The following is a 16,098-nucleotide window of genomic DNA, read 5'->3' as shown; positions in this document are numbered from 1 at the left end:
TGCCTGTGGTATTTCTTCAGGTTAGTGTTTTGATTTCAGTTCGTGTAAAAAATGAAAGCATGTCTCACATTATGTTGCTATTTGGGGCGTCCGTGGCCCTGAAGGCCAGGGTCCTCCTCCCTCACAGGGACATGGCCAGGGAAACGGTTGCCTCTATTCAATCACTTTTAGCACTAATATGTGTGTTAAAAACAGAAACCATCGCCCCTGTGGTCAAGATTCCAGATGTATTTCTTCTGACTTGTTAATATTTGGAAATTTCACTGAAACTATTTTTCTCCCAATTTAATAGAAATTTTTTAAATCCCTAAGCTTATTTTTAAACTGAAATGCCATACCTATTACATTTACACACTCTGTTTCTTTAATCCACAGCGTACAAGACAATTATATTCTTCCACTCCTGTTTTTGGAAGCCCGGTCATCCGGCTGGCACTGCACAACCTATAGTGGTTACAAAGTGTCAAGTATTACTACATTCACAGTGCCCAAATCCAGTGTTTAAAATCCTAAAACACTTCATACATCATCACTCACTTTCCCTTTTTTAAACTTTATTTTACTGAGTTGTTTTTCCCCATGAAATTAACAAAAAAGATACCTTAAGTTTAAAAAGAAAAGAGAAAGGCGAGAAGAGCCAACCAGACGATTTCCGATATAGCCCAGCTTCTTTGATCTTTAAATAAGTGGCTAGATCATAGGTTTCTTGTACGAGAACACCTAGAATAAGAACTGTGAAGACAATTCAAACATCCTTTACAAAAATTAACCTGAGGAGATTTAGGTCTCTTTTCTCTTTAGGCTTTTTTTTCCCCTATTAACACTTTCTTTAATTCTATTAACACTTTCTTTAATTCTTTAGTGTTACTGAATAAAGTGCTTTTTCTAAAATGCTTTCTTTTGAACTTATTCTTCTGATATTTGTAACATTGACTTATGGATCAATTTTTGGATCTCCACCAGAACAAAACTCTGCAGAGTACTGCATGACTTCAAAGGGTGAATCTTTTGTAAAGACCCTGCCACCCCACCCTTGCCTTCAGAGGGCTCAGGGCATTCTCGGAATAACTTTTTAAAATAACATGTACATTGTACATTAAAGTCAGAAAATGTATTTCTCTTCCTAATTCCACATTACACTGCAAAGCTTCAGCTTATTCACTCTAAGATTTCTTACTGCCCCAAAGATTTTTTTTCCCCTTTGCATTATGGAATGCCATAGCAAGACTTTTTATGGTCAGTTAGGAATTTAAATAACTCTAAAACAGTGAACTGTGCCTAGTACCATATATGTAAATGGTAACTTAGGTCATAATGTTTACAAAACTCTTACTAAAACTTTTTGTGCTATAACAGTATCTTTCATAGATTAAACTGTAACTGAAAATAAGCATTTTACCAGATAAGTAATTAAAACTGGCCTTAAATTTAAATCACTAGTTCTGTAGTGAGTTAATTGTTTTTCCTTTTTTTAACTTTTGAAAACTTTTTTTTTGAGGTATAGTTGATGTCAATATTATATAAGTTTCAGTTGTACAACAAAGTGATTCACAATTTTTAAAAGTCCTACTCCATTTATAGTTATTATAGACCACAGACTGTATCCCCTGTGCTGTACAATATATTCTCGTTGCTTTTTTATTTTCTGCATAGCAGTTTGTACCTCCACACTGGTAACTACTAGTTTGTTCTTCATCTGTGGGTCTGTTCCTTTTTTGTTATAGTCACTAGTTTGTTGTATTTTTTAGATTCCACATTTTAGTGGAAACACACAGTATTCACCTTTCTCTGACTTACTTCACTCAGCATGATGCCCAAGAGATCTTTCCCCCAGCAAGGCTGGAGTTTGCGGTTCTTGGGGAAGACCCTTCTGTGTATAATTACACATAATTGTGTATTTGTAGCTCTGCTTTTATGACGCGGGGCGATACCTGTGTGTGTCTAATGGCAAGTTCTTGATCAGAAATGCAATATTCCCACTCACACTGCCCCCGCCTGGCAAACCCACTTCTGGATGGATGCAGGACACAGCATAACAACACCAAGACCAGCCCAGATGCTTCGAAGGCTCGAAAGAAACCCAAATTCAAAATGCAGCCCCACCAGACAAGAATTGGCGGGAAGTTCCCATACTCTTCACTGGTTGTGACCATGGGTGCCAAAGCTGTCCCCATGGATAGTTTTGGGAAGGGGCTTGGCCCTGCGGACAGCGCGTCACCGGCGGTGCCAGGCCTGAGCTGCACGCACGGGGCTCCAGGGGCGCGTCCCGACCCGTCGCCACGGACACACGAGCGGCGCTCTGAGGGGAGGTAGCACCCATCGCCCCGGCCCCGCCAAGCATTCCCGGGGGCGGCCAAGCGCATGGGGGCGGCGAGGGGACTCTCCGCAGCCGAGGGGACTAGGGCCACGGGCAGGTGCCCAGGTGCACGCTCTGCGGGCCCCTTTGGGGAAGACGACCCCAGGCCGCCACGCTGCAGGCCCCACTCAGCCAGGCCCAGGGTGACCCCGAAGTGGTCGGCAGGAAGTCAGGGCTTCTGCGCAGGCTCAGTGGTGCCGTCACGCGTCCTATAACTCGGAAGGTTCCCTCTCCCCCAGCGCAGCCACCCTGCAAGGTGGGCAGGTCCAGCCCAGCCCAGGCTCGGCCTCGGTCACAGGAGCGGGTCTGCGCTCAGCACCGCTCCTTTCCAGCCCCATGACTTCGGGGAATTGGTTTCACCTCTCTGCCTTTATTGATGTTTTCTCATCCGAAAAAATGGAACTAAAGTTGTGGGGAGTAGACCAGAATGGACAGAAAATGCTACGTGTAACCCTGACCCACAGAAGCACCACACAAACCCGCCGGGTCAATGAATTAACATTATCCACGGGCTGCCAGCATTTTCTTGTGTCTATGCATTCCCACCTTTTACCTTTGTTTTAAAACAGAAGGGTTTATACCATGGAAATGGAATGGTTTATTCCATACCATGGAATGTTATTCAGCCCTAAAAAGGAAGGGAATCCTGACACCTGCTAAACATGCATGAACCTTGAGGATGTTATGCTCAGTCAAGCCAGACACAAAGGACAAGCACTGTGTGACTCCACTTGCGGGAGGTCCCTGGAGGAGCCGGATCCACAGAGGCAGAAAGGAGGGTGGGTGTCGGGCTAGGGGAGGGGGATGTAGAGGTGTTATCTGGGAAGAGTTTCAGTTTTGCAAGATGACAAAGTTCTGGAAATGATGGCAGCGATGGCTGCACAACAACGTGACTTAATGCCGCTTAAAAATGGCCAAGATAGTAGATTTTATGTTGTGTATTTTACCATGATTAATATATATATATATATACACACACACACACACATATATATATCTATGCAAAAACTTTTTAAGTTTTACATTGAACTAAAATGTACACACAGGAGGACACAGCTTGATGAATTGAACACACCTTGGCAAGAGACAGAACTTTTCTCCTTCCCAAAGCCTCCCTCTCTTTTTTTCTTTTCTGTGTCACGCTTTTCCTGTTGTTGTCATTCACTCTGAAAGTATTCCTTCTGGGGGACCTTCGGGAGGGGGAAGGAGGAACCGCGTGGAGGGAAGCAGGTGGCGAAGTCTCACCGTCAGAAGCCATCCAGCCTTGCTGCTCCCAGAGACGAGAGCGTAGCGAGCTCTGAACACGGCCCAGAAACTACTGTCGTCCCTGGGAGTCTTCTTCGAGCCACTCTAGGAGTTTTCATGACATTTTTTAGTGGGAAAAACAAAATGGTTTATAGTTTTTTAAATGGCTTATAGTTTTATTGAATAAGTTCTCAAACGTGTGAATATCGAGTGAAGGCATGTAAACGTCCCCTTGGCCTGAGGCCACGGGAGTCACACATGGGGCCGCTGGATCAAAACTCGCCGCCTCTGCAGGGACCTCCCCTGGGTTCCGAACGGTCTGCTGCTCAAGGAACAGGCGCCGACCCCTCCCTGGAGTCTATGCACGTGCAGCTTTACTGTGTGCGACGCCAACAGAACCAGACCTGGACCTTTCCCGGCCGCCAGAACTGCAGGTCCAGTGGTCCACAGTGGGGCGGGCTGGGCGGCACCCCGGGACGCCCAGGGATAAGATGATGACGGCTGGGCTCCGAGGGCGTCCGTGGGGTGGAGGCCCAAATAGGGAGCTAGAGACTCTCGTGGGATAGAGGCCGCGCCCCCCTTCTAGTTTCCTCTCAAAGTTGAAAGCGAGATCAACAGCAACAACAAAGTCACCCTCAGAAGTCAGCGGTTCTCTGGCGGGAGCTCGGACCTGCTCAGGGCGGCCCTCCGTCCTCACCGCAGCGCCCTGGTCCCAGGCGAGGCCCCCGGCGCCGGCCGCGGGGTCCCCACGAAGGAGGAAACATGGGAGCTAAGAACTTTCATTCCCAAGACCCTCAAAACCCCTTCAGAAAGCGCGTCCCTTCCTTCTAGCGTTTATCCCGAGCGTGTGAGTGTGTGCGGACCCCGGTCCTCCCCGTCGTCCTTTCAGGTTTGTTCTTCAACTGTTTAGGGCCCAAACCAGACGAAACACGAGGCAGATGCAGAACCGAGTATGATTTCCTGCCGTTCGCTGCGATGGAGGCTGCGGCTGAGGGTGCGCTTGGGGTCCTGCTTCCCTCGCTCGAAGGTGCCAGGACACCAGTCCTAGGGCACCTCTCGGGTGTCAGGGGTTGGTACCGGGGCATCGTGCCACATATCAAGAGCAGAGCGATCAGAGGAAACCCAGTGTGTTCTGGAGAGGAAGGGTTTTTTCTTTTCTTAAGAAAAGGCCAACACTAATATCACAGATCCAAGCATCAGTCTGCAGGTTCCTCTCCCAACTGCTCACTCCGGGTAGAGCTCAGGGCCGACATCACCACGATGTGGTCATCGCCAGGCAACCCCTCCCCCTCCCTCCCCTCCCCCACTCCGAAAGCTGGGAGCCGGGACTGTGCACGAAAGGCCAAGGCCCGTTCAGTTACGTGTGGACTGTGTCCAGCTCTGCATGAATGAAGGCTGTGAGACTGTGTCTATGTGTGGTTTGGGTCTTCGGGTTTTTTTTTTTTTTTTTAATGAGCGACAGGGACTTTAATGCACAGAAAGAACTTTACAGCTACTTAAATTTCAAATGAATGATGCCTTATTAAAGTTCAAATTCAAAAAAACCTTTTTTTCCTCTAGCTTTTATGTTCATTGTACAAATCTTATGTCATGTTCTAGTATGTGTAAAACTTCAGATAACGTAAGAATCACCTTCAATCAGTTGAACCAACTAAACTCTTAAAAATCAATCCATTTAATTAAATTCTTCTCCACATTTTGAACTGCACTTATAAATTTAATATATTCATTTTTCTTCTTAAATATTTCAAATGTCTGAAGGGCGCAAGCAATCTATATCCCCAACTCAAAAAAACTTATGACAACCTTAAACAACTCGTTAAAAATCCAATAAATCAAAGTTGTAAGTACAGGAACTTTCAACTTCTTGTATACGTTCCAATAGCATTTACAAACTTTGTCAAATGCTCTTAAACTTTTTAATTTAAAAATTACAAGTCTATCAGCCATAAAAAGAAACGAAACTGAGTTATTCGTAGTGAGGTGGATGGACCTAGAGTCCGTCATACAGAGTGAAGTAAGTCAGAAAGAGAAAAACAAATACCGTATGCTAACGCATATATATGGAATCTAAAAAAAAAAAAAGGTTCTGAAGAACCTAGGGGCAGGACAGGAATAAAGACACAGATGCAGAGAATGGACCTGAGGACACGGGGAGGGGGAAGGGTAAGCTGGGACGAAGTGAGAGAGTGGCATGGACATATATACACTACCAAACGTAAAACAGATAGCTAGTGGGAAGCAGCCGCATAGCACAGGGAGATCAGCTTGGTGCTCTGTGACCACCTAGAGGGGTGGGATAGGGAGGGTGGGAGGGAGGGGATATGGGGATATATGTATACATATGGCTGATTCACTTTGTCATACAGCAGAAACTAACCCAACACTGTAAAGCAATTATACTCCAATAAAGATGTTAAAAAAAATTACAAGTCTACACTTAATTATACACTTTACATAGAAATGACAAACCTATTTTGTCAGACTCCCTAATACGCCAGATTCTCCTAAAGATTACGGACACGTTAAATATCCGATATACAAGATGTGACGCTGACACTGACAGAAGGCAGATTAGTGGCTGCCTCGGGTCAGGGTTTTCACTTCATGCAGTTGTGGTGAGATCGACACCCAGAGAACACGTGAAAAGGCCGCCTCCAAATGAAAACAGGCAAATGACACCTAACTTTAGGCTTAAAGGCATCATCCAACATTAACAATTTTTACAGTTACATCCTTAGCTATAAACTTCCGAAATAAATAACTTTGACTTATTGAACGTATCAGACAGTTTACCTAAATCATCTCATTTAATCCTCACAACAACCACACGAGGCAAATAGTGTCGTCAAAGGCAAAAGCTGCAAATTAGACCAAAAGCAAAGTATGAGTCATGCCCCTCACAGCCGGTGTGTTCTCTGCCCTCGTCCTTGGCAGCGGCCTGTGTGTGTGTGGGAGGCTCCCATCGCCACCTCCTTCTCACGGGCAAAAGCTGAGGCACAGACGCCCAGGCATCTGCCCCAGGTCACAGAGCACCTTCTCTCCAGCACCGAGAGGGGCGCTCTGAGCCTGCAGGGAACATCGTGCACGTCAGCTAGGCACTGGCTCCTTCGCACCCCGAGGCACCCCCCAAAGTCCTAAGCAAGAAAACACATTTCCATTTAAATGAATTCTCAGTACATTGGACAAAATTCAGGTTATTGCTTCTATGATCCAGCGTTTCTCTTTTAATGAGTTCTCAAATCTGGGGAGTGGTGTTAACATGGCTGAAGGCGTGGTTAAGAAACTAATCAACTACAGCAGCAAAGTCGCCACCCAGCGTGGGCTGCACGACCAGATCTCCTAGGACCGCCTCTACTAGTCAGACGGGGCTGGTTCGGACGAGACGCGGAACAGTTGCTGAGAATCCTCGCACCCATTTGGAACTGACCCGTTTGGCAAGTCCGGCTAACGTGGAAACAGTTCCTCCCTGTTCACCTGTGTTCCAGGCCTCGTGAGACTTCCGTTTGCTCTTCGTGCCCTCTATGCTCTGTCTTGGGAAGCTTTCCCTGGTGAGAAGTGATCTGTGGCCTCTGGATCATGTTGAAGGTGGGAGTCAGCTCGGCCCAGACCTCCAGGCATCGTGAGACTGAGGGTGAGGCCGGCTGGAGGCCCGAGGGCCAGGGACACCCCACGTTCTGTTCCAGCCCAGCCTCTGCCTCCTCAGGTCCCCCACGGGGTGAGGGAGGGGCAGGGGGATGGGCAGGGCCAGCATCACCGCCTACCTGGAAGGGACAGTAGCAGGAGGAACACCCCCGCCCCGGCCCCGGGGCTTCAGATGGGTTGGGCCCAACTTGGTTTCTGCCCGACCATCTAAACGTCCTGTGTTGCAGGTTGGGGCAGCAAAGGACACGGTTTCAGAGAAGGTCACTCCCGCCAGGCTGGCTGATTCTTTCTGCAAAACCAGCTCTGCTGAGACAGAACGCGCGTTTGCCCTGCGTGCGCCAAAGTGCCACTGCCACTGGGGCCGTGCCCGTCACCCCACGGGCTCCCCGTGCCCCTCAGGTCACCTCCCCTCCACCAGCACCGCCAGGCTGCCCTCCAGCGTCACAGCCCCGTCTTCTCTGGAATTTCACACAAATGGAAACACAGTATGAACTCATCTGTGTCTTTTTCACTCCACACAGGGCTCTCAAGATTCCTGTCTGTTGTTGCTGTCTCGGTAGTTTATGCCTTTTTACTGCTGAGAATTCCAGGATTCGTCCATTCACCCGCTAGTGAACCCTCTGGGCGGCATGGGGGTGTATGCTGAGGAACTGCCTCCCATGGCTGTAGAGACTGATGACCCCCGAGGTCTGCGGTCGACAGGCTGGGGGCCTCGGGAGCCCATCGCGTAAACTCCAGTCCAAAGGCCGGTAGGTTTGAGACCCAAGAGAAGCCAATGATTCAGTCCGAGACTAAAGGCAGGAGAAACACAGTGTCCCGGCAGAGCCGTCGGGCAGGAGAATTCGCTCTTCCCCATGGGGGGTCAGTCTTTTCATTCTGGTCAGGCCTTCAGCTGCTCGAATGGGGCCCACCGTCAGGAGGCGAGGCGTGCAGCTCCATTGCTCATCTCATCCTCAAACACCTTCCCAGACACACCCGCGATCACGTTTGGCCAGATACCTGGGCACCCCGTGCGTGGCCTGTCAAGTTGACGCTACAGTTAACCATCACGAACGGTTTGCTGTTTGGGGCTGATGTGAACATTTGTGCACAAGCCTTCGTGGAGACACATTTCAGTTCTGCGAGTCTGACCACTGGGTCGTGGGGTGAGTGCACATTCAACTTCTTAAGGAAATGGCCATAGAGGAAAACAATAGAGTGGGAAAGCCACCAATGAGTAGGAGAGCTTCAGGTAAAGCTGCCCAGTTCTTGGCAAATAAATAAACATGGAAGATAAATATTTTTATTGAAAATAGAGGAATCATGAAATATACACAGAGATCTCAGATTTCTTTACATGCTGTTTTTAGGGGTTAGTTACTTGATTATATCTTTGGCAGTTAATTCAGTGGAAAAGGAAAATCCCAAGTTACCTTTCAGGAACCTGCGTGTCTCCGTTTTACGTTGCCTAACAGGCCGTGGCATCTGCAGAAAACACAGTTTCTTTTCTATGCTGCGGGCTTCGGCTGGGCCGGGCCGGGCTGTCAGTGTTGGTCGGGACCGTGGTCACCTGCAGGGTGGCAGGAAGGTTGACAGTGGCTGGCCGTTGGCTGACGCAGGGCGTCTGCCGACAGGAGGACCAGGGCCCACGCTCAAGGCCATGGGAGTGGCGGACACAGGCCAGCACGTGTCTCAGCCTCTGCTGGTGCCACACCTGCCAACCCCCCACGGCTGCGGCGAGTCCACAGCCGAACGCAGGATCAGGGGAGAGAAATGGCCGAGGAAATGCTCAGCGGCAGTGCCAGTGATGAGGCTAGAGGGGAGGCCAGAGGGGACAGCGGAAGGGGGTCGTGAGAAGAGGTCAGACTCCAGACAGAACTAAAGACAAGCCACTGTGATGTCCTGTCGGATTCATGGTGCAAAACAGAGAGGAAGAAAGGGGTCAAGGGGGCTTCCCTGGTGGCGCAGTGGTTGAGAGTCCGCCTGCCATTGCAGGGGACGCGGGTTCGTGCCCCGGTCCGGGAGGATCCCACGTGCCACGGAGCGGCTGGCCCCGTGAGCCATGGCCGCTGAGCCTGCGCGTCCGGAGCCTGTGCTCCGCAACGGGAGAGGCCACAACAGTGAGAGGCCCGCGTACCACAAAAAACAAAAACAAAAAAACAAGAAAGGGGTCAAGGGTTGATCTGAGCCTCAGTATCCATGACCTCATAGGAGGAACTCGGGTTAAGGGTAACGTCCATCCGAGGAGTGGACAGACACCCAGAGCCTGGCACCCAGAGGACCGCACACTCAGCTTAACAGTTAGAAGAGGGGGCGTCCCTGGTGGCGCAGTGGTTAAGAATCCGCCTGCCAATGCAGGCGACACGGGTTCAAGCCCTGGTCCGGGAAGATCCCACATGCCACGGAGCAACTAAGCCCGCGCGCCACAACTACTAAGCCTGCGCTCTAGAGCCTGCGAGCCACAACTACTGAGCCCACGAGCCACAACTACTGAGCATGTGTGCCACAACTACTGAAGCCCACGCGCCTAGAGCCCGTGCCCTGCAACAAGAGAAGCCACCGCAATGAGAAGCCCGCGCATCACAATGAAGAGTAGCCCCCACTCGCCGCAGCTAGAGAAAGCCTGGGTGCAGCAATGAAGATCCAACGCAGCCAAAAACAAATAAATTTTTTTAAAAAAAGCAGGGTTTATGTTCTAAAAAAAAAATTAGAAGAAAAGAATTAGAAGTCCCTCCCCTGCTCCAAAGACTGCAAGAAACGTTGCTGCTTTAAACCTTGGTGCCCAGGGGACGGGGTATCCTGCCCCAGGTACTTACAACCATCGCTAGTTCTCACTGCAGATTTGCAGCCTAAACACACGTTCCTAGTTCAATAAAGTCGCTTCACACTGAGAGCTGGATTTAAGGCATCTCCAAACGGGGGGAAAAAAACCCCTGCACTTCCTCTCTGGAGGAATTTTTCTTTATCTTTCATCTCTAAGAAACCCACAAATGATTTTCCAGTGAGTAGCAACTGGAGAGGTAATACTCTCTTTCCCTTTCAGCAACCAGAAAATTCCATTTTTTAATTTACTCTTACAGAGCTCACAGATAAAACTCATACAGGCACAAAAGAAATGAGCCTCCAGGGACTTCCCTGGCGGTCCAGCGGTTAGGACTTGGCGCTTTCACAGCTGAGGGTGCGAGTTTGATCCCTGGTCCGGGAACTAAGATCCCACAAGCCACTCGGCCAAAAAATTAAAAAATAAAATATTAAAAAAAAAAAAAAGAAACAGAAATGAGCCTCCATGATTGAGAATAAACAGAAACAACAGACAGCAGAAATAGACCTACAAGGACTTTAGGTTTTAGAATTATCAGACAGAATGTAATTGAACTATGTTTACTATGTCTAAAGAATTAAAGGGGGGCTTCCCTGGTGGCGCAGTGGTTGAGAGTCCACCTGCCAATGCAGGGGACATGGGTTCGTGCCCCGGTCCGGGAAGATCCCACATACCCCGGAGTGGCTGGGCCCTGAGCCATGGCCGCTGAGCCTGCGCGTCCGGAGCCTGTGCTCCGCAACGGGAGAGACCGCGACAGTGAGAGGCCCGCGTACCGCAAAATAAATAAATAAATAAATAAAGGGCTGTTTAAAAAAAAAAAAAAAGAATTAAAGGCAAGATTAAAAATATGTGCAGAGAACAAGAAATTATAACTAATGACCAAATAGAAGTTCTAGATTTTAAAAAATAATAATGATATTTGAAATTTAAGACTCAATGGATAGATTGAACACACAGATGAAGAAACACTAAAGATACAGTTGAAGGAATGACTAGAATGTTGCAGGGAGAGCCACAGAAATGGGAAGAATGAAAAAGAGGTTCAAGGACGTGAGGACAGAGAGAGAGGGTCCAGGGTATGTCTAATCAGTAACCAGAGGACAGGAAACAGAGAAGGAGCAGAGACAATATTTGAAAAGATTACAGCTGAGAATTTGCCAGGATTAATCGAAGATCCTATCCATAGACTCAAAAGCCCAATAGATCTCAAGTCCAAGGAAAAAATATCTACACCAAGACACATGATACTGAAAGTACAAACACCAAAGCATGAAGAAAAATGTACAGGACACTTAAAATCCCACCCCCAGAGATAAACTTGGCTAATGTTTTGATTTATTTTCTTTGAGATATTTTCCAAGGGATCATATTTATTCTGATATTTTTTTCCTAATATACTATGAACATTTTCCAGGTTAATACATTTTCTTCTAAATCATAATTTTAAAGGCTTCATGACATTCCACCATATAAATGTATGACAATTTGTTTAAGCAGAATCCAATTGTTGGACATTTAAATTATTTCTGATTTTTGGCTATTTTAAATAGTGCGTGTGGTACATAAATCTTTTCCACATCACTGTTTCTTTAGGACACATTCTTCGAAGGGGAATTGCTGGGTCAAAAGACATAAACTCCACTGAGACTTTTGATGTATCTGCCCCCCTGCTTCCCAAAGAGACCAGCAGTTCCCGTGGACAGAATTCTCCTCACCTAAGGAGAGGATGTCCAGCTAACTCTGGACGGCTCGGTGGACGCACTTCCCAAGTTAACTGATTCTCATTTACACATCAGTCCCAAACCAAAAGAGCTGATGCTTCTATACTTGTGGAAGAACACAGACCAGGAGCTTGGGAAGGGGAGGCCGCCCCCGGCTGAGGACTTTGCTGGTGAAGGGAGGGGAGATCAGAGCCCCCCTGATGTGGGACCACTTCACATCCCACGTAGGAACTGAAGTGACCAAAGTCCCTCTGGAACATAGAAAATACGGGCATTTGAAAAGCTTTTCAGCTCTTTTAAAACTTTGCTTCCCTGTTCTCCAAAATGACCGTGCTTCATTCACTCGGACAAAACAGTTTAAAATGCGGTTGCCGTCTGTTCTATAGCAGCCAGACAGCTGTTTATAATAAAGGTGCTCTCAGTTCATGCTGTGTGGCTGAGGGCATTCGGCCTCTAATCGCAGCCGTAATCTCGTGTTCACATTTCTCTCTGGTCCATCCTACTTGACCCTGCTTATTGAAGCACTTTTATTGTGCTGGTTCAAAGGACAAGGGATTGAGCAGAAACAAAAGTGAGGTCTGAGGATTGTGTGCACGACATGTGCCCGGTCCTGCTCTACCGTCCATGAATAGAAACTCTGGAATCCGGCCAAGCCACTTAATGGAAAACTCTGACTTCTAAAAATTATTCCTGGTTCTTTTTTCAAGCACCACAATTCGCCCAGGTTGAAAGAGGAAGGTCCGTCTGCTTACGATAGGAGCCAGCCAGCTAGGTAGCCAGCCGTATCCGCCAGGTTCCTCAAATTTTCCGTAAAGGGCTGGGTAGTAAAGAGTTTAGATTTTCAAGCCAGACGGTCTCCGGTGCAACTGCTCAGTTCTGCTGTTGCTGCTCGAGAGCAGCCAGACTGTGTGAGCCCCTGGCGTCCCCGCACACCAGGAAACCCCCCAGAGGCCAGGGCAGGACCTGGCCTGCAGGCAGCAGCTTTGCCAGGCCCTGGTTCTCAGCTGACAGTCACCTCGAGGGGCCCCTCCAGCCTTGAAGTCCTTTGAATCTGTCAGTAGGCTTGGCATGTGGCATTTGGATTAGGTTGCCCGATGCCGGCTGGTGTGGGGATGAGGGTGGAGGGAGAGGAAATTGCTCCAATCTGCAGAGGCAGACAGACCCTGGCAGTAACACCCGCCAGCCGTGGAGACTAAACGCCCTGCTCCCTGCCTTTGTCTCTTGGCTTAGATGTTGACGTTTGAGTCTTGTTTTCTTTTTAACTCAGATCCTGTTAAATTCTCTTCAGTCGGGGTAAATCTTCCAGTCTACCGATCTGTTAAACCTGTTCTCAGACGTTCTTGTGACGAGGACACTTCACCTCCCGTGGACGGAAGCCTCCTCACGTAAGGAGAGGAACCTTCACCGCATCAGAGGCCAGGCATAAGCTCATGACGAGACGGTGTGGATGGGAAAGGGCCAGTGGGCTGAGTCTGCCCTCACAGAGCCTCTCAGAGGCCAGTGAGTGGGAACACATTGCCCTCTGACAGTTGCAGTGCCTGCTTCCAGGGCGGCCTCCGGAGGGAGGCTGGGCTCTGATCTCCACTCCCTTCACCAGCGAAGTCCTCAGATGGGGGTGGCCTCCTCTTCCCAAGCTCCTGGTCTGTGTTCTTAACTCAGCATCCCTGTCGGCCCCAGTGCATCTGATGCCCGGAACCCTCTTCAGCCCCGCCCGCCTAGCTCCTGGACGTGCCCTATTTGTTCTTCTCTCTCTTCTCCTTAAATGTGGCCATTCCCAGAGTCTCTGTCCTTTGCTCTCTTCCCTTTAGGGTTCTCCTGAGATCCCGTCCATGCCTAGTCTGTCATCACGGAGGTGCCCTTGCTCTTCAGGGTCACACCTGGATCCCGACAGCGCAAGCAAAGCTGATGAAAGGTCTGCCCGGGCTGTGTGCTGCTCGCCACGGCCCTCCTTCAGAACCTGAGAACGACCGCCAGCTCCCGTCCCCTTCAATCCCACATCCCGCCCGCGCTTCCGCCCCAGTTCCCCTGCCTGGCAACTCTCACGTTTATTCCTACCACCTGCTCCCTGGCCATCGGACTGCGTTCTCTGCCTGCAGACTGGGCCCAGTTCAGCCCATCCTGAACAAAACCACTCATATTAATATTTTAAAGCTCCATTTTGAAGTCACTCACCTATTTAAAAACCATCTGTGGGTCCCATTTAAATAAAGCTTCGAGGGCTTCCCTGGTGGCGCAGTGGTTGAGAGTCCGCCTGCCGATGCAGGGGACGCGGGTTCGTGCCCCGGTCCGGGAGGATCCCACGTGCCGCGGAGCGGCTGGGCCCGTGAGCCATGGCCGCTGAGCCTGCGCGTCCGGAGCCTGTGCTCCGCAATGGGAGAGGCCACGATAGTGAGAGGCCCGCGTACCACACACACACACAAAAAATTGCTCAGGGGAACTACATTAAAAATACTTATGATCTATCAATGCCAAGGTAGAATATAAATGTAATTGTATTTATATACAAATCACATGAACATATGCATAAGGACCAGATGGAGGAAATATTGATATGCCAAGAGGGTGAGGTTTCAGATATATTTGTTGTATTAAAATGTTTCCCCTTTATTATAACAATTTAATATTCTTTACTGCTTTTACAAAATAATCCTACCCAAAATATTTTTTTAAATCTAAAGCAGAATATTTACCAAAAAGAATGAGAATTGTCCAGAAAGCTATTATTTAAAAATCTTAACTCCAAAATGTAATTAATTACTTTCTACTATGTCTGATTTAAAAAGCTCTTTAGAATCTGTTTTGCTTCCTGCTCCTGGTTCCCTGCAGGTCACCAACATGTGGTCCATCAGCCCCTCATCACAGCGTCACTGTGTAGCTGTGGCTCTTTGTTGTGTGTTGACTGAAAGCTTGACCACATGATTATCTCAGAGATTCAATTCAATAGGATGGAGAAGCTTCTGGTCCACATCACCAGACTAGGGGGAGAAGAAAGACAAACGGGGATTTAAACCATTACCTCTTATTTCAGAAGGTTTGCTTTTTCACAGTCTTTGAGCAAAACTCACCTAGATTTGAGGGCTTCTGGAATCTACCGCAGAGTTGAGATTTCAGTTACAAAATCAACCCATTTCTTTCTTGGTTGACGCTCCCCCGAGTCACTGGAAATGTCACGCACAGGAATCCATCCCACGTTGCCAAAGAGAAAACCTCGTTCCTTCTTGCACACACAGTGGGGAACAAAATCATGAATGCGCCCGACCAACACATACAAGGCTTTCAAGACGTGGAGGCATGAAGCTGCTTAACTACCCACCAGCTTAAGTCAAAACATACTGTTTTTCACACAGAGGAACAAGCTCAAGTGTATCCAGACAGGCTCTGGAACAACAGCTAGTACTTCAGTAAAGATTTTTTTTTCCTTTCAAGTTCTGGGGAAAGGGCATAGTTTTTCTCCTGCAGCTTCTCAACTGAAGAATGTTGTAAGCTATCAACTTCCTGTAATAATTACAACAAGAGTTACCCTTCAGTGCCCACTGTGCGCCGAGCCCTACTGCAAGGCCAGCCCCACCTCTGGACCCGGGCACGTGGCCTGCAGTTGGGGTGTCCGGTGGTCCTGGGGCCCGTCTACGGGCACAAAACATGACCAGAACGGAACCAGGCGGAGAAAGACGGACTTTGCAGAAGGAACAGCAGGTGTGGGGAGAAGACACTTTGTCCTGGGCCGTCTGGGGAGGAGGCCAGGCCCCCGGGAAGGCTGCCCCGCCGTGGATGCCCCACCGCCTCCAAGGAAGGCCCCAGGGGACCCTCTGTCCGCCGACTGGGTGCAAACCCGACGCCTCCCCGGCGGCCTTCAGAGAGGCTGGTCCTTCCTCCAAGCCTCTCCACCCGCCACCACTCCCGGATCAGCATCTCTGTTAAAGTCACGAGCGAGCAAATGTTTAAAAGGATTATTCGGAAACGGCTCCAGCAGCGCGCTCAGCCCGCCCGCCGGCGGCGTCCCCTGCGGAGCCTGTCTGCGATGGGGCCGCTCCCGGCCGCACCCGGGCCAGGCGCCTCAGGGACCCCGCACATCCCATGGACTCCGCGCATCCCGGGACCGCGCGCATCCCGGGGGCCCCGCGCATCCCCCGCACCCCGCGCCAGCCCGTCGGTGCAGAAGCAGCCCCACCCTCGGCGCACCCCCTACCCCCGCAAGGCCTCTCGGTGAGTGCCCGACGGTGACTCTCCCGGAACGTCCGGGTCGCGCTTGTTGGAGCCTCGGCCCCGGGACTCCGAGCACAGCGCTTGGTCGGGGGTCGGCGGACCCGCGGGAGAAACGAGCGCCCCACCTC

At 49.4% G+C, this 16,098-nt stretch overlaps 2 long non-coding RNA genes across 2 annotated transcripts; one reads left to right on the top strand and one right to left on the bottom strand.

The window, feature by feature from the left end:
• Positions 1 to 5,258: 5,258 nt before the first annotated feature.
• Positions 5,259 to 16,098, bottom strand: LOC141276994 (uncharacterized). Its single transcript, XR_012327492.1, has 2 exons — positions 14,833 to 16,098; positions 5,259 to 14,742 (listed from the first exon to the last, which is right to left on the bottom strand). It is a non-coding gene; the product is annotated as an uncharacterized lncRNA (long non-coding RNA).
• LOC117308850 (uncharacterized) lies at positions 6,757 to 8,558 on the top strand. Its single transcript, XR_004523095.2, has 2 exons — positions 6,757 to 7,235; positions 7,768 to 8,558. It is a non-coding gene; the product is annotated as an uncharacterized lncRNA (long non-coding RNA).

Source organism: Tursiops truncatus, chromosome 18 (assembly GCF_011762595.2).
Source record: "Tursiops truncatus isolate mTurTru1 chromosome 18, mTurTru1.mat.Y, whole genome shotgun sequence".
Classification (NCBI taxonomy): domain Eukaryota; kingdom Metazoa; phylum Chordata; class Mammalia; order Artiodactyla; family Delphinidae; genus Tursiops; species Tursiops truncatus.
This window is presented reverse-complemented; position numbering and strand designations above follow the sequence as displayed.